This window comes from Triturus cristatus, chromosome 7, assembly GCF_964204655.1.
Source record: "Triturus cristatus chromosome 7, aTriCri1.1, whole genome shotgun sequence".
Classification (NCBI taxonomy): Eukaryota; Metazoa; Chordata; class Amphibia; order Caudata; family Salamandridae; genus Triturus; species Triturus cristatus.
This window is the reverse complement of record NC_140590.1, coordinates 1,182,695,461-1,182,721,633: the sequence shown is the minus strand read 5'-3', so window position 1 is coordinate 1,182,721,633 and position 26,173 is coordinate 1,182,695,461. Positions and strand designations below refer to the sequence as shown.

General features: G+C 49.1%; 1 long non-coding RNA gene across 1 annotated transcript in view; it reads left to right on the top strand.

The window, feature by feature from the left end:
• Positions 1-26,173, top strand: part of LOC146811406 (uncharacterized) — a 412,632-nt gene that overhangs the window by 133,245 nt on the left and 253,214 nt on the right. The gene's annotated exons all lie outside the window — the stretch shown is intronic.

Here is a 26,173-nt window from a genome sequence, read left to right as displayed (position 1 = left end):
AACATTCCACAACTAGGGGCATTAGAAGCAGTTAAACACACCCTCGAGAACAGCAACACCACGGTTGATCGGTTGTTCCTGCTGGAATGCCTAGCAATTGTTCTAAAAGAAAATTACTTTGAATTTAACAGACACATTTTTAAACAGATACTTGGAGTTAGTATGGGCGCAGCCTGTGCACCCAATGTAGCGAATATATACATGGGAGAATTTGAAAATAAGTTTATTTTCAATGAAATAGCTCCATTCAGCGAAAACATCTAAAGCTGGTATCGTTTTATTGATGACATTTTTTTTATCTGGAGAGGTCCGGAAGAACAACTGCATGAATTCATGGCGTGGATCAACCTTTGCGATGTCCACCTCAAATTTAGCCCCAATATAAGTAAGTCCAAAATTGAATTCCTAGATATTTGGATACAAATTATTGATGCTAAAATTGAAGTCAGTCTGTACACTAAGCCTACCGCTAAAAATACTCTACTACAGTACTCTAGCTTTCACCCTCGAAGCCAAAAGGACAATATCCCTTTTAGCCAATTTTTACGGTTACGCAGGAAATGTACTACTATATCAAACTATGATATACATGCAGAGGAACTCAAACAAAAGTTTGCAAGCAGAGGGTATCCCCCTAAACTTATTAAAGATGCTTACAAAAGAGCAAAATATTACGATAGAACCGTACTATTGCAACCTAAAGAATCAAAAACTGATGAGAAATTGGTCTGCGTCACCACCCATTCCAATATTGATCATAAAATCAGACAAATTATCAACAAAGAATGGCATATTCTTAATACAGATCATACAAGAAAGAGCTTCCCGAGGCCTATTTTTGCATTCAGACGTAACAAAAACTTAAGGAACTCTTTGGTTAAATCTAAAATACCTACTGCCAATTCATTTGTACAAAAATCCATCACTGGAACTAAACCGATCAGTGGTACTCACAAATGTGGCAGTTGCCACGCATGCCAGTTTGCCATGGTGACTGACGAATTGATCTGGGACAAACGGACATTCACATTTAAAGACATGACTAATTGCCGTACTCGACATGTTGTCTATCTTATCCTTTGTCCTTGTGACAAAGGATATGTTGGAGAAACCAGCAGAGAATTTTGTGTACGTTTTAGTGAACACAAGTCAGCAATACTTAACAAACGTGAAGGAGCCCCTTTGGTGGCCCATTGGACTGAGAAACATCACAGTATCTCAGACCTTAGGTGGCTAATTTTGGAACATGTACATCCCCCTAACAACCTCAATGTGGATGCTATTAGACGCAAAAGGGAAGTTTTTTGGATATATGTCCTCAAGACACAAGAAAAAGGCCTTAACGAACATCTTCCTTGGGAAAACGCGATTATATAAAATTACTCCTGGTCCCACTTATAGTAAACTGGTTGGCGAATATATATTCCTTTACTTCATTTTGTTAAAGGAAACATATAGTGTTTATTAAGCCGAATATATAAAATATTAACCGGTGATCACAGTTGCCATTTTGACTGCATCTAAAAAAAGTGGGCTAAACACACACTCCTGTATTGTTATAAACACACACTCCTGTATTGTTATACCATACAGTACCCCCGGGACCACTAATTATACTTTTGCCACCTAATTCGTGCCCCATAATTTATAAAACAACTACTGGTAAAAATTCATTTATGAGGCATGATCTCTATGAGCCGACTAAGGTAAATGTTAGGAACTCTCTACGGAGAGGTTAATTCCACCCCCAAAGATGTTCGTCTTTACTGTCCATTTCATGGTCCGCATTCCGAATGGAGAATATTTTTTAAGGTTGCGCTCCCGTTTTATTTGTAGTCCCATTTTAGTGTCCACCATGAGTTTTCATCACTTCCTGGATCGAGTAATTCTTGCCCCTTAATTTCTAATTCAATCACTGGTAAAAATTTATCAATAAGGCATGATTGTTACGTGTTGTTAAGGTACATCTAGAGAGCCTTATTTCACTTCCAAGATGTCCGCCTCTACTGTCGAGTTCATGGTCTGCATTCTAAATGGAGAATACATTTTGAGGTTGCTTTCCCGTTTCATTTGTAGTCCTATCTTAGTGCCCATTATTAATTCATCACTTCCGGGCTCTCCTTATAAGGGAAACGCCAGTTTCCACACATTCTTCCTGAAGAGCGCTATCCATGGAATCCCTGACAAATCTTTACTGAATTGATCGGTAAGAACTATACGCTGCTACTTTTGTAGCATTATTTCTAAACTATATGCAATTTCATTGTAGATTGCACCCACGAGCGTTAATATTTACGCCAAACATCTGATTTCTAAACTATATGCAATTTCATTGTAGATTACTCCCACGAGCGTTAATATTTACGCCAAGCATCTGATTTGCGTTCTCACCACTTCCTGGTCCTCCTCATAAGGGAAACGCCAGTTTCCACACATTCCTCCTTTTGAGCGTCACCCATGGAATCCCTGACAAGTCTTTGCTAAAATGCTCGGTAAGAACTGTTATAAGCCAGTTTCAGCCTCTTTTGTTGCTTTAAAAATACGTCTACGTTGCTATTCTTTTTAGCATTATATCCAAACTACACGCAATTCTTTTATAGATTGCTTCTACGAGTACTGATATTTACGCTAAGCACCTGATCCACGCTTGATTGAAGTCAGCCTTTCGCACGACTGAATAAATAAGGAGAACAGGCAACTCATTTGCCTCTTATTATACAACTTAGGTGAGCAATTCGTGCATATATTTTCAACGTTTCCTAAAATTTGTATATTTTCAGGTTTTAATTCAAATCCAGTAGTCTATAACACTATGAGACCATTTTGCCTTTTTAGGTATGCTTATCGCACTTAAATCAATTCCCTGATAGGCCTTCAAAGCTTCGGCCTGTATTTTCTCAGCGTGTTCTTCTTTGATACATTTGGGTAAGTGAGTGGACTTAGCGAGATACACATTGAGTCTTCTCTAATACATCCAGGCATTTAAATTAGCCTTCCCTTGGTACATTTTTGAGCGACGTTTTAATATGTGACCACCTTGGCTGAATTTCCTGGATATCATTAGATGCTCGTCCAGCCATATTGAATTAAGTCTGAAGACATAACATTGGCTCAGATATTAAGTGATAGTGTAGGAAGTTACCTATTATTCCTTAGTTCCTCCCAAAATCCTATCGATAATTTGTCGTGTGGTCCATTGAACAAACCATAATGTTCTACCGTGAGATATGATCATTGCATCATTCTTGACTGATAACCTAGCCATTTCTGCTAGATGCTCATTGTACATAGATCCTTTCTTATACTATGGACAGATATAATTGAAAACTGCTTTTAATATATAAGGAAAATCTCTACCCCAGCCTCACTGCAATTCATGTCAGCCTCGTGAGTCCTGCCTAGTCTCATTTGGTACCCCACCATGTTCCCAGATCTAATTATGGTTATTCTTTCCTTCTCATTGTAGCCTTTCAAACACTAAAATTAAAGATTTAGGAAACTTCGTTATTGGTATCCCCTTGTATAAGAATCTCTTGTTGGCAAGTATGTTGTTACTAAAACTTATTACTCCTTCTGAATCCTTCCTTTCCTCAATATTTTTATCTTTTCATACTTAGGTTTTTTGGAACTATAATGGCATTTCCTCACAAACTCCTGCTCTTGGGTGTTTGTTCTATCACGGGTGTATATAGAGGTCCTTATCTCTTTATTCTTTCTATAGCTCCTGCTCCTTTTTTCCTAATAAATTCAAAGAAAGCTAAATAATATTCACTATCACTTATTGTGATTTTTTATACCCACAGACCAACGGCTGTCAAAATCCAATTTTTAAACTCCAATGTATGAGTGTTGGACATCAAACTAGGCCTTGAAGCCTTTTTTTCTTTGAAAGACCACTGTAATACGCCCTGAAGAAGGAGCCTGTAAAGACCATTTTTGAGCTCCGAAACGCGCGTAGGCGCTGGTCCTATGTTTAAATTTCACAACCTATGATTTTAATTGTCAATATATTGTTTTTTGAGTTTCAGGTTTATTGTCTTTAATTGTGTGTCATATATGTGGTATATAGGTTTTCTTATTTATGTCATGGTTGTACAATTAATCATAAATTGTGCTTCAATAGTTTGATGTGAATTATATTATATGTATTACAACACAGTATGAAAAATGTTTATGTATATGTTTCTTAAGGTGGTTTATAAAAAAAAATGACAAAAAAAATGATAAAATGAACTAATAAATGAAATAATATAGTTTTATATACCGTTGACTGTGGGTATTACTTTATTACATGGACATATTGCCTTCAATTTAAATAGTATAGTGTAGGAAGTCTTGTTTTTGAATAGTCTTGTTCCCTGATCCCTTCCTCACCTACTAATATATTCAGGGTCCCTCTGCTGTAATTTATTGAGAGGGTGTAGCCACCCTTTCCCACCTGAACTCTCATTGGTGGGCTCTGATTCAGACACTCCCCTAATCTCTGGATAAAGGTGGGTGCAGGGTCCCCAGAGCCTCAGATTAGTCTTGGACTTCAAAGACTTGAACCTTCGACTTGCTGCTGCACAGCTGAATGAAGAAATCTCCCTTGGGGTAAAGGAGTTAACCCCCTGCTTGGTAGGCACCTGAAACACTGCAAGTGACCCGGTTGGAACTCCGCTGCTCCTACGGACATCGAAGACTTCTGCCTACCCTGAGGTGGGTTTCCAAGCATCCCAGAGGCCAGTGAGTGTGCACAGCAAAGCTCAGCACCGTGGACCCCGTGGGTGCCGAGATCCCCAATACCCCAGGACACTAGCCACCTCTTGCACAGCACACAACCTCAACCAGTGGGGAAGTTGTGCTTTGGCCCATTATTGAGCCAACCTCTCAGCATTACTTGTGCCAAAGGACGACAGCCCGCTCCGGCGAAGAGTGGGCTCATCTTTACGCACTCCAAATTGCCGCCTCCCGCGGTCCCTTGTCTCTCGACTGGTGGGCCCTAGCGGAGGTCAATCTTTACTTTAAAGGGCTCCCCTAGTTGCTCCAGGCCTGCTCTACAGTCTCCTCGCTGGAGACCTCGCGGGTCTGCACCGTAGCTGTTTTGTGATCCTTGCGTGGGTTGCGGTTGCCAAGGCTTAGTGGATCCAATCCGGACACTAACACTGCAGCAGCCTTCATCCTTCATGGGACAGTCACCCTCCAGAAGCTGGCCTTCCTTGAAGCCTCCTGGACCTCGTGGCTGCTGATCCAAGTTACCCGTCTTCAACCTGAAAACACCCGACATTAAAGGGCTCTTTCTCCTGAGCTCCCTGGTCACTGGCTAGTGACCCAGACTCTGTCCCCTCTGCTTTCAGGTCCTTTCCTTCAAGATCTACATCTTCAATCTGCACGACATCGACGACGCTTCACGCCAGCAGCAGTTCTTCACCTTTTTCCATTGAAAACGAGATCGCGACCCGACATCGAAAACGACCTATGCACCCGGCTTCCCTGGGGCAGGTAACAGTGGTACCTCGGTACTGTCGTGGGTGTGGGCCCTCCATAAGCTTAACTCTAAGCTGCTGAACTTGAACTCCTGCTAGAAGTGTTTAGATTCTTGTAATTTCCAACCGCAACATTCTCCATAGGGTTTAATAGAGATCCCGACAGTAGTTTATACCACTGCACGCGTCTCCCGTGGGGCCTCTTCCTCACTACCTTGGGTGGTTTCGTAAGGGGCCAGCGACCCTAAGTGCCCTAGGCACTGTCTGTAGAATTGTCTTGGTTCTTATACCACTTTTTTATTATATGGTTTGGTCCCCCCCTGGGGCCCTATGATTCCAGTGCTATTTATTGTAACTATCAATGCTTGTTTGAATTGTATCTTTACCTCCAGTCTCATAAAGAGACTAGTGGGATTATTCTTAGAATAAATACATATATTTTATATATATATACCTGTGTGGACTACTCTTTCATTTGGTCATTCAAGAGGTTATCCATAGTAAAACAATAAGCTTAACACTCCTTCAAGACTTAGCCTGAAGGCTGCTCTCCACAGCTACCACTAGGATAGCTTTCTTTAAAGGTTGTCTTTTAACCTATCACCTTAAGAGTCGAATTGGACTGGTGCAAGGTGTCCCCTATAACTAGTGGACAGCATATTCCAGGCCAACTTCTCACATTGGTGTGCAGCGGTTGGATTCAAGCTTGCCATTGTTTTACCAGATAACAAATTGAATTTCTAAAGTGAAAGCCACTTTGGTACTAAAGGTACATATAAATTCAGCTTAGAATACAATAAGTTCTACTGAACTTAGGAGTTGTGTGTAGAGGGCTTAGCACACCTTGACTACAACTCAAGAAAGGGTTCAGTAGGCCACACCTAGTGTAGGTAGATGCAACAATCCACTACACTAGAAATGTCTTCAGGATCAGGAGCCCATAAGGCCCTGGAAGGACCTTCAAAGGTCCCATTCGACAGGTATGACAATCTCACTTTTGCTGAGCTTAGGGAGATGTGCACTGCTAGACATTTGAAGACAACCAAAGGTGCCAACACTCAACGTCTCAGAGAAATTCTGCTCATTGCAGACTTCAAGCAGACTTTAGTATCTGATGGGGTAGACAGGTTGGGTGGGCATCCCACAGAAGAGGACACCCAAGTGGTGGACTCTGATGAGGACCAGGAAGAAGATAATGAACTTGACCTGGAAGAACCAGACCACTCTATACATGGAAGTGGAGGCCCACGGGGTACCCCCGCCATCCCTAATGGGAGAGTGGTGGATCCAAACAGAAGGAACAGATCCCCCTCAGAGGAGTCTGCCCATTCTGAGAGATCCAAAAGGACCTCTGCCTCTTCTCAGAGAAGAGACTCCTCCCAAGCGAGGAAATGCAGACTGATCCAGTTTGAGCAAGCTAAGCTTCAGCTCAGGAGAGAACAGTTAGCATTAGACAGGGAGTCCATGGAGCTTCAGAAAGCTTCAAGAAAGTGGGATCTAGAGACCCCTGGTGGCAGTAATAATACCCCTAGAGTTAGAGAGAAAGCTCCTGACCATAGGAACCTGCATAAGATTGTGCCCCCCTATCAGTCAGGGGATGATATCTATAAATGGATCACTGCACTTGAAAGGGCCTGTAAAGTTCAAAGGGTCCCAGTAGATCAGTGGGCAGCAATCTTATGGCTCTCCTTTGCTGACAAAGAAAGAGACAAGCTCCTCTCTGTTAGGGAAGAGGATGCAGATGATTATTATATCTTGAAAAATGCTTTGATATATGGGTTTGGTCTAACCACTGATCAATACAGGTTAAAGTTCAGAGATACCCAGAAAGCACAAAATCAAGATTGGGTAGACTTTGTAGATTGTGCTACCAAGGCTCTGGAAGGTTGGTTAAATGGCAGTAAAGTAAATGATTATCAAGGATTGTACAATCTCATCATGAGGGAGCAGATTCTTAATAACTGTCAGAATCAGCTATTGCATCAGCACCTGGTGGACTCAGATCTGACCTCTCCCCAAGAATTGGGAAAGAAGGCAGACAAATGGGACAGAACCAGGATCAAGCAAAAGGTCCAGCCCTTGGGGGGTGCAACTAAAAAGGAAGATGCCAAAAACTCTGAGAAGGGTGGGGAAAAGGGAAAAGACCAGCAGTCTTCAACAGGCCCCCAAAAAGCAGCATCTGAAAATTCCCAATCTAGCAAAGCTAAACAGCCAAGGAAGCCATGGTGTAAAAACTGTAAGCAGAAAACCCATTGGACTTCAGACTGTAACAAAGCCAAAGACTCCACCAGTACCACTACACCTGCCCCTAAGGCACCTGTTCACCGTAGTCCAGCTATAGGGGGTGGTTCACAGAACAAGGGTATAGTAGGGTTGACCCTGGGATCTGGAGAGGACTCTGGCCTAGTCAGAACACCTACTCAGGCTGTGCTGGTTTGTGATGGGGACCTGTCCCTATTTGTGAGTCCCAGTGGTCTAGGCAAATACAAACAACAGCCTAGGATAAATGGAAGGGAGTCTCTAGCATACAGGGACACAGGGGCTAGTGTCACCATGGTGACTAAGGACCTTGTGGATCCTAGCCAAATCATACTGGGAGAAACTTACCAAGTGACCAATGCGAGCAATGTCAGTACTAACCATGCTCTGGCAGTTGTTAACTTCTCTTGGGGAGGGGTAACTGGCCTAAAGAAGGTTGTGGTGAGTGCATGTGATCGTGGGCGGTCGGCGGGCTGGAAAAGCAGGCAAGGAGGCCGGATATAGTGGGCAATATTGTCCTTTTATTGCACACAAGGTAGTTCTTACAACAAGAGTGGAAACCAAGATATGGCTAAAAAAAAGGTTGTGCAGTCTTCTTCCGCCTCTGCCGCATGGGTTGGGGGTCCAGTGGGCTTCCCGGTCTTGGGGCCAGACGTCTGTAGGAGGTCGGGAAGGCTACTCGGAGGGCAGTAAGAGAAAGAGAAGGAGCCGTTAGTCCTACTGGGGCTAGAGGCCAGGTACCGTAACCATAACCAGGGGTGAGAAAGTAGAAAAGATCGTGAGGAAAAAGGGCGGGGAAGGACAAGGAATGGCAAAGAAAGAGGGGTGCTCGAAAAGGTTTGTGTGGGGGCAGTATTTACACAGTGCAAGGTGCTGTATACTATATACAAGGTGTCTAACCGTTATAAGTGGCGTGTCTAAGAACCGTTATAAGTGGCGTGTCTAAGATAGAGGGAGTAATTACACAGGGGCCGTACTGTTTACACAGAGCACCTAGCGTGCTTTTAAGAAGGTAGCTGGTACTCACGCGCTCCGCCGTAACTCTCCTCCGAGTTACGGCCGCTCTTCAGCCACCTTCGGGGGATTCCACCAGTCTTCGGACCGCTCCTCGATTTCTCCACTCCCGTCCTCTCCTTCCGCCGCAGCTCCAGTCGAAATCTCCTGCCACGATACTCCGACCTCTTCTGCCTCTCGTCTTCCGTCTTTTCTGTGTCCGGCCATCAGCATGGAGGGGGGACTTCCGGGGTCAAGGGGTAGTCTTTCCGGTCCGTCGTCTCTCCGGATTGGATCCTGCAACAGAGAGAGGGGCGGGGTTCCCGTTGTCATGGACGCTTTTGTGGTTGTTTCGGATTGCGCGCCCTGGAAGGGAGAACATCGGAGGGGTGATAATCCTGGCAGGGTGAGTAAGGGTCTCGGGACCCGTGGGGCTATATCACAGTGCAGACCTACCAGTAGAATGTTTGCTAGGAAATGATTTGGAGACCTCAGCATGGGCTGAGGTGGAGCTGACTACCCATGCAGCAATGCTGGGTATCCCTGCAGAAGTGTTTGCCCTGACAAGGTCGAATGCTAAGCTGACAGAAACTGAACAGGCCTTGGATCCTGGAAAAATGGACCAAGGACCTTCCAAGAGGAGGAGTAGCAGGGGTAAGGCAGTGCCTTCCCCCCAGGGTCAGTCTGAAGAGACTCTTGTAGCAGAAGAGGATCTGACACCTGAAGAAGGAACTGTCTCAGATGAACTTGAACCTGATCAGGTTGAGTTCTTGGGGACAGGGGGACCTTCTAGGGCAGACTTGAGCCTGGAGCAGCAGAGCTGCCCCACCCTTGAACCCCTCAGACAGCAGGCTGCTGCTGGGAATGCTGGTGGAACCCATAAGATATATTGGGATGATGGACTCCTTTACTCTGAGGGTCGAGACCCCAAGCCTGGTGCAGCCAGCAGGTTGGTCATACCTCAGAAGTTTAGGGGCTTCCTACTCACACTAGCCCATGATATTCCCTTAGCAGGACACCTAGGCCAAAATAAGACTTGGGACAGGATTGTCCATCACTTTCATTGGTCTCAAATGAGTGAGGACTGTAAGAGTTTTTGTAGCTCTTGCATTACCTGCCAGGCCAGTGGCAAGGCAGGTAAGTCCACAAAGCCCCCCCTGATACCACTACCTGTGGTGGGGGTTCCCTTTGAACGGGTAGGGATTGACATTGTTGGTCCCCTTGACCCACCAACAGCATCTGGGCACAGGTTCATACTGGTGGTAGTGGATCATGCCACCAGGTACCCAGAAGCTATTCCCCTTAGAACCATCACAGCACCTGTGGTGGCAAGAGCCCTCCTGGGAATCTTTTCCAAGGTAGGGTTCCCTAAGGAGGTTTTGTCTGACAGAGGTACAAACTTTATGAGTAGTTACCTCAAGGCAATGTGGAAGGAGTGTGGTGTTAACTACAGGTTCACCACCCCTTATCATCCTCAATGCAATGGGCTTGTCGAAAGATTTAACAAGACCCTAAAGGGTATGATCAAAGGACTCCCAGAAAAGCTCAGGCGAAAATGGGATGTCCTTCTGCCCTGCCTTCTCTTTGCATACAGGGAGGTGCCACAGAAGGGGGTTGGTTACAGCCCTTTTGAACTTTTGTTTGGCCACCCTGTCAGAGGGCCACTCTGTCTAGTGAAGGAGGGATGGGAGTTACCTCTCAAACCCCCTAAACAGGATATTGTGGACTATGTACTTGGTCTCTGCTCCCGGACGGCTGAGTACATGAAGAAGGCGACAAAAAACCTCGAGGCAAGTCAGGAATTACAAAAAGCCTGGCATGACCAAAAGGCTGTACTGGTGATGTACCAGCCAGGACAGAAGGTAAGGGTGTTGGAGCCAGTGGCCCCAGCAGCCCTCAAAGACAAATGGAGTGGACCCCATACCATATTGGAACAGAAGGTAGAGGTCACCTACTTGGTGGACCTTGGCACTCCCAGAAGTCCCCACAGGGTACTTCATGTAAACAGACTGAAACCATATGTGGACAGGGCTGACATGGGCTTGCTCATGGCAACTGATGAGGGACAGGAGGAGGAGAGTGACCCTCTCCCAGACCTGCTCTCTCACAACCCTGATGATGGGTCAGTAGATGGTGTAGCCTTGGCAGGCAGCCTCACTGCTCAGCAACAGTCTGACTGCAGACAAGTTCTCCAGTCATTCAGACATATGTTTTCACTGACTCCAAGTCAGACCACCTGGTGCACTCATGAAGTGGACACTGGGGACAGTCTGCCTGTGAAGAATAAGATCTACAGGCAACCTGACCATGTCAGGGACTGCATAAGGACAGAAGTCCAAAAGATGTTGGAATTGGGAGTTATTGAGCCCTCAGATAGCCCTTGGGCTAGCCCAGTAGTCCTAGTACCCAAACCTCACACCCAGGGTGGCAAGAAAGAGATGAGGTTCTGTGTAGACTACAGGGGACTCAATGCAGTCACTAGGACTGATGCACATCCCATTCCCAGAGCAGATGAGCTCATAGATAAATTGGCCTCAGCCAAATATCTGAGCACATTTGATCTGACAGCTGGCTACTGGCAGATAAGGTTAGCTGAATCTGCAAAAGCCAACACATTATTTTCCATCCCTGGTGGGCACTATCAATTTATTGTAATGCCCTTTGGTTTGAAAAATGCACCTGCCACTTTTCAAAGGATGGTGAACCAAGTCCTCACAGGCCTGGGTGACTTTAGTGCAGCATATCTAGATGATATTGCTGTCTGCAGCTCCACCTGGGAGGATCACCTGATCCACCTAAGGAAAGTTTTGGAAGCCCTGCAAAAAGCAGGACTCACTATCAAGGCTACCAAATGCCAGATAGGGCAGAGTCAGGTTGTTTACTTGGGCCACCTTGTGGGTAGAGGCCAGGTTCAACCACTACAGAGCAAGATCCAGACCATCATGGACTGGGTTGCTCCAACCACCCAGACTCAGGTCAGAGCTTTCTTAGGCCTGACTGGTTACTACAGAAGATTTGTAAAGGGATATGGATCCATTGTGACCCCCTTAAATGACTTAGCCTCTAAGAGGATGCCCAAAAAGGTTCAGTGGTCTGTCAGCTGTCAGAAAGCTTTTGATGACCTAAAACAGGCCATGTGCTCTGCTCCAGTGCTCCAAAGACCCAACTACTCCAAAGAATTCATAGTTCAAACTGATGCATCTGAGGTGGGGGTAGGTGCTGTATTATCACAACTGAATGAAGAGGGCCAGGATCAACCAGTAGCTTTTATTAGCAGAAGGTTGACCCCCAGAGAGAAACGTTGGTCAGCTATAGAGAGGGAGGCCTTTGCTGTGGTCTGGGCCTTGAAGAAGTTGAGGCCATACTTGTTTGGCACTCACTTCATTGTTCAAACCGACCATAAGCCCCTCCTATGGCTAAAACAGATGAAGGGTGAAAACCCCAAACTATTCAGGTGGTCCATTTCCCTACAGGGGATGGACTATACAGTGGAACATAGACCTGGGAGCAACCATGCAAATGCAGATGGCCTCTCCAGATATTTCCACTTAGAACATGAAGACTCAACTGGTCAAGGTTAGTTTAATGTCCCTGCGTTTGGGGGGGGGGGGGTTATGTAGGAGAGTGGCATCGACTGCATAGTTGCCCCCAACTTTTTGCTGATGTTTTGACTGTTTTCTGACTCTAGCCAGGCTGTGGCCCTGCTATCCAGGACCCCAGCCTATCTGCTTCCTCTCTAAACTGATGTGAGTACCCTAGGTACATACCAATTGGATACTGAGGACACCCTATCGGCCCCTTGTAGATGGTACCCTAGGTACCCAGGGCATGGGTCCCTCAGAGGCCTAACAGGGGCTGCAGCACTTATTGTGCCACCCCTGGGACAGCCATACAAACTGACACCACCAGACCACTACTGTAGTCTGGGTAAGGTGGTGCTTGCACCCGTTACAGCAGAGGTCTTCAAACTTTTGGATGCCGAGACCCCCCTGTCAACATTTTCAGTCGTAAGGACCCCCTCCTGACAAAAAATTCAAAACCTGTAGGCAGGGCTACTGGAATTATGAGGCTGGTGAGGACCAAATTACGCGACAGGTTTGACTAAATTGCGTGGGATGAAAATGTAAATGAGGTTATGTGATGCCGCGTATTTTGGGATAGCATTGCTTCATTATTTTGACATTTTTTACACACAGTAACACTAAGGAAAGATTTCAGCCAATCAGTACCCGTTTATAACCAAAATACAGCAATTATCATCAGAAACATTTCTAGTCAACCTTTGTGAAGGGCCTTCCACTCTCCAGGAATACGTGCTGCCACATTAGAAGCTCACCTGGCCCTGGCCGGGAGAAGCAGGGGTCCCTTAAAACCCTGGCGGTTTTGTGCAGAGTTAAGCAGTTTACCCATGCAGCTTTCCTCTCACCCCCTCCCTTCCATCCCTCTCTCCTCTCCTAACCCCGGATCCCTCTCTCACTTTGCAGGCCATTTTCTTTCACCCCTTTTTACAACTTCTGAACTCTCCCCATTCAACCTCTCACTTCACCTTTAATCACCTCTTGCCATTCTGTCTTTTCACTGCCCTCATCTCGAACAGTCTCTCGCATTTATCTCATGGCCTCTCTGGCCCTGTCACCTCCTGTGCCCCTCAGCACTTCTCATTCACCTCGTCTCTCCATTCAAATTTTTGTCTATTTGTATCTTACACCTCTCCAGTCCCCCCATTCATCTTTCACATCTCCCCTTTGTTCTAACAGAAGCCCCCACCTTTGGCTCACACTCACTTCTTGCGTGTCCACACTTCTCTTCGGCAATTCGCATTTCTCCTCATCCCTGACCTCTTCAATCAAATTCTCTCACTCCCTTGCTGTCCTCTCTCATCCTCTCATCTCTCCTCACCAAGCATACGGGTCAGACCCGTATGCTCCTCTCGGCACGTGCCACTCTGCTTATTGTTCCCTAATTCAAGAAGGCATGAGTTGTCTGTCTCGCTGTTTTGATGCAGGCCGTGCAGTTATGGAACGTGCACCCTCCTTTGCTTCACTCCACCAAGAATCTATTATTCTTCAGGAAGATATAAAAACCTTTCTCTATGCTCTGTAGGTTACCCAATTTGGCTGGTTCCCCTTCCCCTTCTATGTGTTTCTCATTTGCCTTCAGGCAGCAGATGGCTATTACCCCCAGGACACCTTTTGGTAACAGTAGCGTACTACAAATGTAAATAATAATAGGCAGAAGTAGGGGAGTCACTAGACCACAACTTCGGAGGGGGGTGCTAACACTCCCAGCCAGAGCTGGTCCTAACACTGGTCGCACACCGTGCAACAGTGTTTTTTGATGCCCCACCCCGTTTCCTCCTTCTCCATGAATTCCTTCACTGCCACTCATCAACAATGCACCTCATCTTTCTATAGCACCTTTCTGACAAACATTTCATTTTTTTATAGCGCTACTCCTAGTTTACTCACACTCATTTCTGTGATCTGCAAGGTACATGTTCAATGTAGCAGGCACATTAACTCTCTGCACTGTGTGGGTGACAAGAGTGCCCATGTGAGTGCACAGTGAGCGATGCAACAGTGTGAGAGTAGGGCAGGAGGAGTGACTGCAGGGTGAGTGAGGTGGCGTATGAATTTACGTGCGGATGCAAGTTCAGAATGGGATGAATGAATGTATGATTACTGATGGGCTTGTTTGAGAGTTGCATATTTAGCAGTGAGGGGCCCAGGAAGCTCTGCACAAAGGAATAAAGGCTCTGCCATATTTCTTTTAGGTAGAGAGGGGCATTCTGTGATAGTTTACAGTAAACCCCATGGGGACAGATTTACAAACCCCTTGCACCACCGTTGCATCGCGTATTGTGTCGCACAGGCGGCGCAACCTGCTGAGTGATATTTACAAGCACACGTAAAGCCACTTTGTGTGGCTTTACCTTTGCTTGTAAATATCGCCCGGGTGTTCCTGTGGGTGATCCCATGCAACACCCATGTCCTCTGATGCATTTCCAGATTTACGAGCAATCGTAAATCTGGAAATGCGTCAGAATGCTACACCACCCTAGGGGTGGCATTGCGAGGTGCAAATGTTTTCATTTCTCCTTGTTTCTTTCCTCTTCCAATGTGTGCTGCATTCTACAGCATGCATTGGAAGAAGAAATCAACTCAATTGATTGCTTTGTGCTGGAAGGTGCTCCTTCCACACAAAACTGGCCTACCATCCACTTCAACTAATAATCTGCTTTTTCACAAAGGTTTCAACACAAAGGACCAAAGAAAATTTTACTCTTGAAGGTGCTTGTCGGTAAACACCAATTATCCCACACCTACCACCCCATCTTAAAAGATACTAGTTAAAACTGAAAATGTTGAGGTGCATCGTAACTTCAGTACAATGATGTTGTGAGGTTTTGCCAATGCAAGAGAACATTGGTTCAATTTTTCTAGTACTAAAATAAGATAAGTTTATCTGCAAACTTTCCAAATCTATATTAAAATGGAATATTGACCGGTTTGAACAGAGACATACCTATGATCCTCCAGGATTGCTCAAGCCCTTGCATTTACCAGTGCCCCCACTCCTCAGCAGTACATTAAGCCGTTCATGAAAACCAGCTAGAGAATTTTTGAACAAGTTTGATAAAGTTTTTTTCTACTATAATCATGTTCTACATTTTGCATTCGATGAGAATGTAGGTCTTTTTGTTTATCTCTACACACTACTTCTATCATGGCTCCTTTGTTGAGATGCCACAATTTGCTGGAAGTTGCAGGGAAGCGTCACTCATTTTTGTGGGGTTAGGACTTATTTTTTATTATCATTTCACTTCGACCGAGATCAAGAGCGAGAAAGGCAGGAAAGAGAGGAGAGTAGGAAGAGACAGATAGGATAACAGTGCAGAGGAGAACACAGGAATGAAAAGGAGCAACAAGGAGAGAGAGCAAGTGGAGGGGGGAAGGGGTGGAAGAAATAGGCATGAGGAGGAACGAACATTAGGCAGTCTTTGTATCAAGCAATTCCGGCATTCGGCAACAATGGCGGTTGGCTCCCATTAACAAATGTGGCTTCTGCGCTTATTTTTATTTATTTATTTTTACTCATGCAGCACTGAGTGCCCCTAAATGCCCTCCAGGACATCTAAGTGGTTAAAGGAGTTTGAAATTAGTGTCAAACGTGGGCTCTGCTGAAGCTTTGTCGCAAGGCAGCGGCTCACAGATGTGACTCTTCTCTTCTGACGCCAATAAATTCAACACATTTTGAAAAACGGTTCATTTAGTCGTGCTTTTGCCTCTGATTGGATTTGGTTGTCTGGTTCAAAGCAAACAGCTCGTCTCCAACCTAATTTCTGCCCATTCGATGTTTTGAAAATGAAGACATTGAAGTTTATGCTGCGTTGTTTTAAATGTGCTTTAGATGGAGGGGTTGTTATTTCCGCGTCGTGTCTGCCATGCTCTGCGCTGTGTGTGGCTGCTACTGCATGTTCTGCATTAGTTGCAGCTGGTTTGGTCTCTAAGACCAAAGTCCTCTGTCACTCAAGTCGGTGGTTAATATCGTGGGGCACTGGAAATGCATTGTCTCTATCCCTGGGTCTTGAGAGGGGAAGTGAAATTATGGGGTGTCCGTGGAATGGCAATCGGTGGCTGACAATGAAAGAGAGGAGAGGGAAGTATTAATAGAGGAAACATTTGAAAAACTGCAAATGAATCAAGGATCAAATAAGAATCAGTGAAGAAAACGTAACCAGAGAATATGATAGAAGGATGTAGAGTACGAAACGTCAGGGTAAGTCAAGAATACAAAAAATCAGAGGTGAAGATGGGTACGGCTCATGTGGATTTAGGCAATTCATGGCGCCTCCTTGTAGAACCCAGAAAAAAAACGAAACCTCTGTAACCAGTTTACAAAGGCATGTAAATATGCAAATGGTCTTTAAAGACCTGTGAAAAACTCTGCGCCGGAGATAAGACTCCAGACACTGCCCAGCCCCCAGCAGCTCGAGTTGCACTGCAGCACCCGGGCTGAAACACAGGACGGGGGAAGAGGGGGGGGGGGGCTGAAGCACTTGGGCAGAAGTGTGACTGGGAAGGCGCGACACCCTTTGCATCGCTCAACGGCCCCCCTGGGGGTCGCGCCCCACAGTTTGAAGACCCCTGCGTTACAGGGATATAGGTATCCTGTATCCCACATAATACAACACATATATCCTCATAGGTCACCCCTAAGGCAGGCCTTGCTAATCCTACAAGGCAGGGTGCTGAGATATGTGTGAGGGGGAACCCCTACCTGAGTAGGGCCCCTCTGCAACCTTCGTAAAACTATTGCTGGGTTGTTTGTAGTGCAGCCATACCATATATTCTTAACCGCATTATAAGTAATCGCTATAGCATGATAACTTGAGAGTGGCTGCACAGAACCATGTCATGTTGGTGTCAAACATCGTGGAATCATACCCCCAATCCAGCCATGGGAGTGAGGGCATGATTCCCCCCTGCTAGAGGAGTCATATGGTAAAAGCGGCAGATTTTAGACACCAATTTAAAAGTGCACACGTAATACAAAATGGATGCTACCCGCCACCCACATGACTCTGGCTGCCTGTTGCTGGGCAGAACTCGAGCCACGGCAGCTGGACAATAGGCATCTTGTTGCAGGGAGGTGTTCCCACCTCCCCAGACAGACTATGTGGATTGGAACTGGGTGGGTGCACCATAGGATGTCTTTCAGACTTGCACGTAGGCTTCTCCAGTGCCTACTTCTGCATACACCGCCTCAAACTGGTTCAGGGGCATCCTGTCCCCTGGCCAGGTGGGAAAACACACAAAGTGGAGAGGGTGTAGCCACCCTTTCCCGCCTGAACTCTCATTGGTGGGCTCTGATTCAGACACTCCCCTAATCTCTGGATAAAGGTGGGTGCAGGGCCCAAGAGCCTCAGATTAAGCTTGGACTTCAAAGACTTGAACCTTCGACTTGCTGCAGCACAGCTGAATGAAGAAATCTCCCTTGGGGTAAAGGAGTTACCCCCCTGCTTGGCAGGCACCTGAAACACTGCAAGTGACCCGGTTGGAACTCCGCTGCTCCTACGGACATCGAAGACTTCTGCCTACCCTGAGGTGGGTTTCCAAGCATCCCAGAGGCCAGTGAGTGTGTACAGCAAAGCTCAGCACCGTGGACCCCGTGGGTGCTGAGATCCCCAATACCCCGACCCGTGGGGAAGTTGTGCTTTGGCCCATTATTGAGCCAACCTCTCAGCATTACTTGTGCCAAAGGACGACGCTCCAGCCCGCTCCGGCGACCCGTGGGATCATCTTTACGCACTCCAAATTGCCGCCTCCGTGGTCCCTTGTCTCTCGACTGGTGGGCCCTAGCGGATCAATCTTTACTTTAAAGGGCTCCCCTGGTTGCTCCAGGCCTGCTCTACAGTCTCCTCGCTGGAGACCTCGCTCAGACCTCGTGGGTCTGCACGGTAGCTGTTTTGTGATCCTTGCGTGGGTTGCAGTTGCCAAGGCTTAGTGGATCCAATCCGGACACTAACACCGCAGCGGCCTTCATCCTTCGTGGGACAGTCGCCCGCCAGAAGCTGGCCTTCCTTGAAGCCTCCTGGACCTCGTGGCTGCTGATCCAAGCTACCCGTCTTCAACCTGAAAACACCCGACATTGAAGGGCTCTTTCTCCTGAACTCCCTGGTCACTGGCTAGTGACCCAGACTCTGTCCCCTCTGCTTTCAGGTCCTTTCCTTCAAGATCTACATATTTAATCTGCAAGACATCGACGACGCTTCACGCCAGCAGCAGTTCTTCACCTTTTTCCATTGAAAACGAGATTGCGACCCGACATCGAAAACGACCTATGCACCCGGCTTCCCTGGGGCAGGTAACAGTGGTACCTCGGTACTGTCGTGGGTGTGGGCCCTCCAAAAGCTTAACTCTAAGATGCTGAACTTGAACTCCTACTAGAAGTGTTTAGATTCTTGTAATTTCCAACCGCCACATACTCCATAGGGTTTAATAGAGATCCCGACAGTAGTTTATACCACTGCACGTGTCTCCCCTGGGTCCCCTTCCTCACTACGTTGGGTGGTTTCTTAAGGGGCCAGCGACCCACTTTTTTAATATAGGGTTTGTTCCCCCCCTGGGGCCCTATGATTCCAGTGCTATTTATTGTAACTATCATTGCTTGTTTGAATTGTATATTTACCCCCAGTCTCATAAAGAGACTAGTGGGATTATTCTTAGAATAAATACATATATTTTATATATATACCTGTGTGGACTACTCTTTCATTTGGTCATTCAAGAGGTTATCCATGGTAAAACAATAAGCTTAACACTCCTTCAAGACATAGCCTGAAGGCTGCTCTCCACAGCTACCACAAGGATAGCTTTCTTTAAAGGTTGTCTTTTAACCTATCACCTTAAGAGTCGAATTGGACTGGTGCAAGGTGTCCCCTATAACTGGTGGACAGCATATGCCAGGCCAACTTCTCACAGGGATGTATGCCCTGCACCACTCCCCACAACTCATAGGGGGATGTATGTCCTGCACCACTACCCTCCCCACTCATAGGGGGATATATGCCCTGCACCACTCCCCACAACTCATAGGGGGCTGTATGTCCTGCACCACTACCCTCCCCACTCATAGGGGGATGTATGCCCTGCACCACTACCCTCCCCACTCATAGGGGGATGTATGTCCTGCACCACTACCCTCCCCACTCATAGGATGATGTATGCCCTGCACCACTCCCCACAACTCATAGGGGGATGTATGCCCTGCACCACTTCCCTCCCCACTCATAGGGGGATGTATGTCCTGCACCACTACCCTCCCCACGCATAGGGGGATGTATGCCCTGCACGACTACCCTCCCCACTCATAGAGGGCTCTATGTACTGCACCACTACCTTCCCCACTCATAGGGGGATGTATGCCCTGCACCACTCCCCACAACTCACATGGGGCTGTATGTCCTGTGCCACAACCCTCCCCACTCATAGGGGGATGTATGTCCTGCACCACTACCCTCCGCACTCATAGGGAGATGTAGGCCCTGCACCACTACCCTCCCCACTCATAGGGGGATGTATGTCCTGCACCACTACCCTCCCCACTCATAGGGGGATGTATGCCCTGCATCACTACCCTCCCCACTCATAGGGGGATGTATGCCCTGCACCACTCCCCACAACTCACAGAGGGCTGTATGTCCCGCACCACTACGCTCCCCACTCATAGGGGGATGTATGCCCTGCACCACTCCCCACAACACATAGGGGGCTGTATGTCCTGCACCACTACCCTCCCCACTCATAGGGGGATGTATGCCCTGCACCACTACCCTCCCCACTCATAGGGGGATATATGTCCTGCACCACTACCCTCCCCACTCATAGGGGGATGTATGCCCTGCACCACTACCCTCCCCACTCATAGGGGGATGTATGCCCTGATCTACTAACCTCCCCACTCATAGGGGGCTGTATGTCCTGCACCACTACCCTCCCCATTCATAGGGGAATGTATGCCCTGCACCACTCCCCACAACTCATAGGGGGCTGTATGTCCTGCACCACTACCCTCCACACTCATAGGGGGATGTATGTCCTGCACCACTCCCCACAACTCATAGGGGGCTGTATGTCCTGCACCACTACCCTCCCCACTCATAGGGGGATGTATGCCCTGCACCACTACCCTCCCCACTCATAGGGGGATGTATGTCCTGCACCACTACCCTCCCCACTCATCGGATGATGTATGCCCTGCACCACTCCCCACAACTCATAGGGGGATGTATGCCCTGCACCACTTCCCTCCCCACTCATAGGGAGATGTATGTCCTGCACCACTACCCTCCCCACTCATAGGGGGATGTATGCCCTGCACCACTACCCTCCCCACTCATAGAGGGCTCTATGTACTGCACCACTACCTTCCCCACTCATAGGGGGATGTATGCCCTGCACCACTCCCCCCAACTCACATGGGGCTGTATGTCCTGTGCCAAAACCCTCCCCACTCATAGGGGGATGTATGTCCTGCACCACTACCCTCCGCACTCATAGGGAGATGTAGGCCCTGCACCACTACCCTCCCCACTCATAGGGGGATGTATGTCCTGCACCACTACCCTCCCCACTCATAGGGGGATGTATGCCCTGCACCACTACCCTCCCCACTCATAGGGGGATGTATGCCCTGCACCACTCCCCACAACTCACAGAGGGCTGTATGTCCCGCACCACTACGCTCCCCACTCATAGGGGGATGTATGCCCTGCACCACTCCCCACAACACATAGGGGGCTGTATGTCCTGCACCACTACCCTCCCCACTCATAGGGGGATGTATGCCCTGCACCACTACCCTCCCCACTCATAGGGGGATATATGTCCTGCACCACTACCCTCCCCACTCATAGGGGGATGTATGCCCTGCACCACTACCCTCCCCACTCATAGGGGGATGTATGCCCTGATCTACTAACCTCCCCACTCATAGGGGGCTGTATGTCCTGCACCACTACCCTCCCCATTCACAGGGGAATGTATGCCCTGCACCACTCCCCACAACTCATAGGGGCTGTATGTCCTGCACCACTACCCTCCACACTCATAGGGGGATGTATGCCCTGCACCACTCCCTACAACTCATAGGGGGATGTATGCCATGCACCACTACCCTCCCCACTCATAGGTGGATGTATGCCCTGCAACACTCCCTACAAACTCAATGGGGGCTGTATGCCCTGCACCACTACCCTCCCCACTCATAGGGGTCTGTATGGCCTGCACCACTACCCTCCCCATTCATAGGGGGATGTTTGCCCTGCACCACTCCCCACAACTCATAGGGGGCTGTATGTCCTGCACTACTACCCTCCCCACTCATAGGGGGATGTATGCCCTGCACCACTACCCTCCCCACTCATAGGGGGATGTATGCCCTGCACCACTTCCCACAACTCATAGGGGGATGTATGCCCTGCACCACTACCCTCCCTACTCATAGGGGGATGTATCCCCTGCTGCACTCCCCACAACTCATAGCGGGCTGTATGTCCTCCACCACTACCCTCCCCACTCATAGGGGGATGTATGCCCTGCACCACTACCCTCCCCACTCATAGGGGGATGCATGCCCTGTGCCACTACCCTCCCCCCTCATAGTGGGATATATGTCCTGCACCACTTCCCACAACTCATAGGGGGATGTATGCCCTGCACCACTCCCCACAACTCATAGGGGGCTGTGTGTCCTGCAGCACTACCCTCCCCACTCATAGGGGGATGTACACCCTGCACCACTACCCTCCCCACTCATAGGGGGATGTATGCCCTGCACCACTCCCCACAACTCATAAGGAGATGTATGCCCTGCACCACTACCTTCCCCACTCATAGGGGGATGTATGTCCTGCACCCCTACCCTCCCACTCATAGGGGAATATATGCCCTGCACCACTACCCTCCCCACTCATAGGGGGATGTATGTCCTGCAGCACTAACCTCCCCACTCATAGGGGGATATATGCCCTGCACCACTCCCCACAACTCATAGGGGGCTGTATGTCTTGCACCACTACCCTCCCCACTCATAGGGGAATATATGCCCTTCACCACTACCCTCCCCAGTCATAGGGGGATGCATGTCCTGCACCACTACCCTCCCCACTCATAGGGGGATGTATGCCCTGCACCACTTCCCACAACTCATAGGGAGATGTATGCGCTGCACCACTCCCCATAACTCATAGGGGGCTGTATGTCCTGCACCACTACCTTCCCCACTCATAGGGGGATGTATGTCCTGCACCACTACCCTCCCCACTCATAGGGGAATATATGCCCTGCACCAATACCCTCCCCACTCATAGGGGGATGTATGTCCTGCAGCACTAACCTCCCCACTCATAGGGGGATGTATGCCCGGCACCACTCCCCACAACTCATGGGGGGCTGTATATCCTGCACCACTACCCTCCCCACTCATAGGGGGATGTATGACCTGCACCACTACCCTCCCCACTCATAGGGAGATGTATGCCCTGCACCACTCCCCACAACTCATAGAGGGCTGTATGTCCCACACCACTACGCTCCCCACTCATAGGGGGATGTATGCCCTGCACCACTACCCTCCCCACTCATAGAGGGATGCATGTCCTGCACCACTACTCTCCCCTCTCATAGGGGGATGTATGCCCTGCACCACTATCTTCCCCACTCATAGGGGGATGTATGCCCTGCACCACTCCCCACAACTCATAGGGGGATATATGTCCTGCACTACTACCCTCCCCACTCACAGGGGGATGTATGTCCTGCACCGCTACCCTCCCCACTCATAGAGGGATGTATGCCCTGCACCACTACCCTCCCCACTCATAGGGGGATGTATGCCCTGCACCACTTCCCACAACTCATAGGGGGCTGTATGTCCTGCACCACTACCCTCCCCACTCATAGGGGGGTGTATGCCCTGCACCACTACCTTCCCCACTCATAGGGGGATGTATACCCTGCACAACTCTCCACAACTCATAGGGGGATGTATGCCCTGCACCACTCCCCACAACTCATAGAGGGCTGTATGTCCCACACCACTACGCTCCCCACTCATAGGGGGATGTATGCCCTGCACCACTACCCTCCCCACTCATAGAGGGATGCATGTCCTGCACCACTACTCTCCCCTCTCATAGGGTGATGTATGCCCTGCACCACTATCTTCCCCACTCATAGGGGGATGTATGCCCTGCACCACTCCCCACAACTCATAGGGGGATATATGTCCTGCACTACTACCCTCCCCACTCACAGGGGGATGTATGTCCTGCACCGCTACCCTCCCCACTCATAGAGGGATGTATGCCCTGCACCACTACCCTCCCCACTCATAGGGGATGTATGCCCTGCACCACTTCCCACAACTCATAGGGGGCTGTATGTCCTGCACCACTACCCTCCCCACTCATAGGGGGGTGTATGCCCTGCACCACTACCCTCCCCACTCTTAGGGGGATATATGTCCTGCACCACTACCCTCCCCACTCATAGGGGGATGTATGCCCTGCACCACTACCCTCCCCACTCATAGGGGGATGTATGCCCTGATCCACTAACCTCCCCAGTCATAGGGGGCTGTATGTCCTACACCACTACCCTCCCCATTCATAGGGGGATGTATGCCCTGCACCACTCCCCACAACTCATAGGGGGCTGTATGTCCTGCACCACTACCCTCCACACTCATAGAGGGATGTATGCCCTTCACCACTACCCTCCCCACTTATAGGGGGATGTATGCCCTGCACCACTCCCTACAACACATAGGGGGATATATGCCATGCACCACTACCCTCCCCACTCATAGGGGGATGTATGCCCTGCACCACTTCCTACAACTCAATGTGGGTTGTATGCCCTGCACCACTACCCTCCCCACTCATAGGGGGATGTATGCCCTGCACCACTCCCCACATCTCATAGGGGGCTGTATGTCATGCACTACTACCCTCCCCACTCATAGGGGGATATATGCCCTGCACCACCACCCTCCCCACTCATAGGGGGATGTATGCCCTGCACCACTCCCCACAACTCATAGGGGGCTGTATGTCCTGCACCACTACCCTCCCCACTCATAGGGGGATGTATGCCCTGCACCACTACCCTCCCCACTCATAGGGGGATGTATGCCCTGCACCACTTCCCACAACTCATAGGGGGATGTATGCCTTGCACCACTACCCTCCCTACTCATAGGGGGATGTATGCCCTGCTCCACTCCCCACAACTCATAGCGGGCTGTATGTCCTCCACCACTACCCTCCCCACAACTCATAGCGGGCTGTATGCCCTGCACCACTACCCTCCCCACTCATAGAGGGATGCATGTCCTGCACCACTACTCTCCCCTCTCATAGGGGGATGTATGCCCTGCACCACTACCCTCCCCACTCATAGGGGGATGTATGCCCTGATCTACTAACCTCCCCACTCATAGGGGGCTGTATGTCCTGTTCCACTCCCCACAACTCATAGGGGGCTGTATGTCCTGCACCACTACCCTCCCAACTCATAGGGGGATGTATGCCCTGCACCACTATCCTCCCCACTCATAGGGGGATGTATGCCCTGCACCACTCCCCACAACTCATAGGGGGATATATGTCCTGCACTACTACCCTCCCCACTCACAGGGGGATGTATGTCCTGCACCGCTACCCTCCACACTCATAGGGGGATGTATGCCCTGCACCACTATCCTCCCCACTCATAGGGGGATGTATGTCCTGCACCACTACCCTCCCCACTCATAGGGAGATGTATGCCCTGCACCACTCCCCACAATTCATAGGGGGCTGTATGTCCTGCACCACTACCCTGCCCATTCATAGGGGGATGTATACCCTGCACCGCTACCCTCCCCACTCATAGGGGGATGCATGTCCTGCACCACTACCCTCCCCACTCATAGGGGGATTTATGCCCTGCACCACTACCCTCCCCACTCATAGGGGGATGCATGCTCTGCACCACTCCCCACAACACATCAGGGGCGATATGTCCTGCACCACTACCCTCCCCACTCATAGGGGGATGTATGCCCTGCACTACTACCTTCCCCACTCATAGGGGGATGTATACCCTGCACAACTCTCCACAACTCATAGGGGGATGTATGCCCTGCACCACTCCCCACAACTCATAGGGGGATGTATGTCCTACACCACTACCCTCCCCACTAATAGGGGGATGTATGCCCTGCACCACTACCCTTCCCACTCATAGGGGGATGTACGTCCTGCACCATTACCCTCCCCACTAATAGGGGATGTATGCCCTGCACCACTATCCTCCCCACTCATAGGGGGATGTATGCCCTGCACCACTCCCCACAACTCATAAGGGGCTGTGTGTGTCCTGCACCACTATCCTCCCCACTCATAGGGGGATGTATGCCCTGCACCACTACCCTCCTCACTCATAGGGGGATGTATGCTCTGCATCACTCCCCACAACTCATAGGGGGATATATGCCCTGCACCACTACCCTCCCCACTCATAGTGGGATGTATGTCCTGCACCACTACCCTCCCCACTCATAGGGGGATGTATGCCCTGCACCACTACCCTCCCCACTCATAGGGGGATGTATGTCCTGCACCACTACCCTCCCTACTCATAGGGGGATGTATTCCCTACAGCGCACCCTACAACTCATAGGGGGCTGTATGTCCTGCATCACTACCCTCCCCACTCATAGGGGGATGTATGCCCTGCACCACTACCCTCCCCACTCATAGGGGGATGTATGCCCTGCACCACTCCCCACAACTCAAAGGGGGATGTATGCCCTGCACCACTATCCTCCCCACTCATAGGGGGATGTATGTCCTGCACCACTACCTTCCCCACTCATAGGGGGGATGTATGCCCTGTACCACTACCATC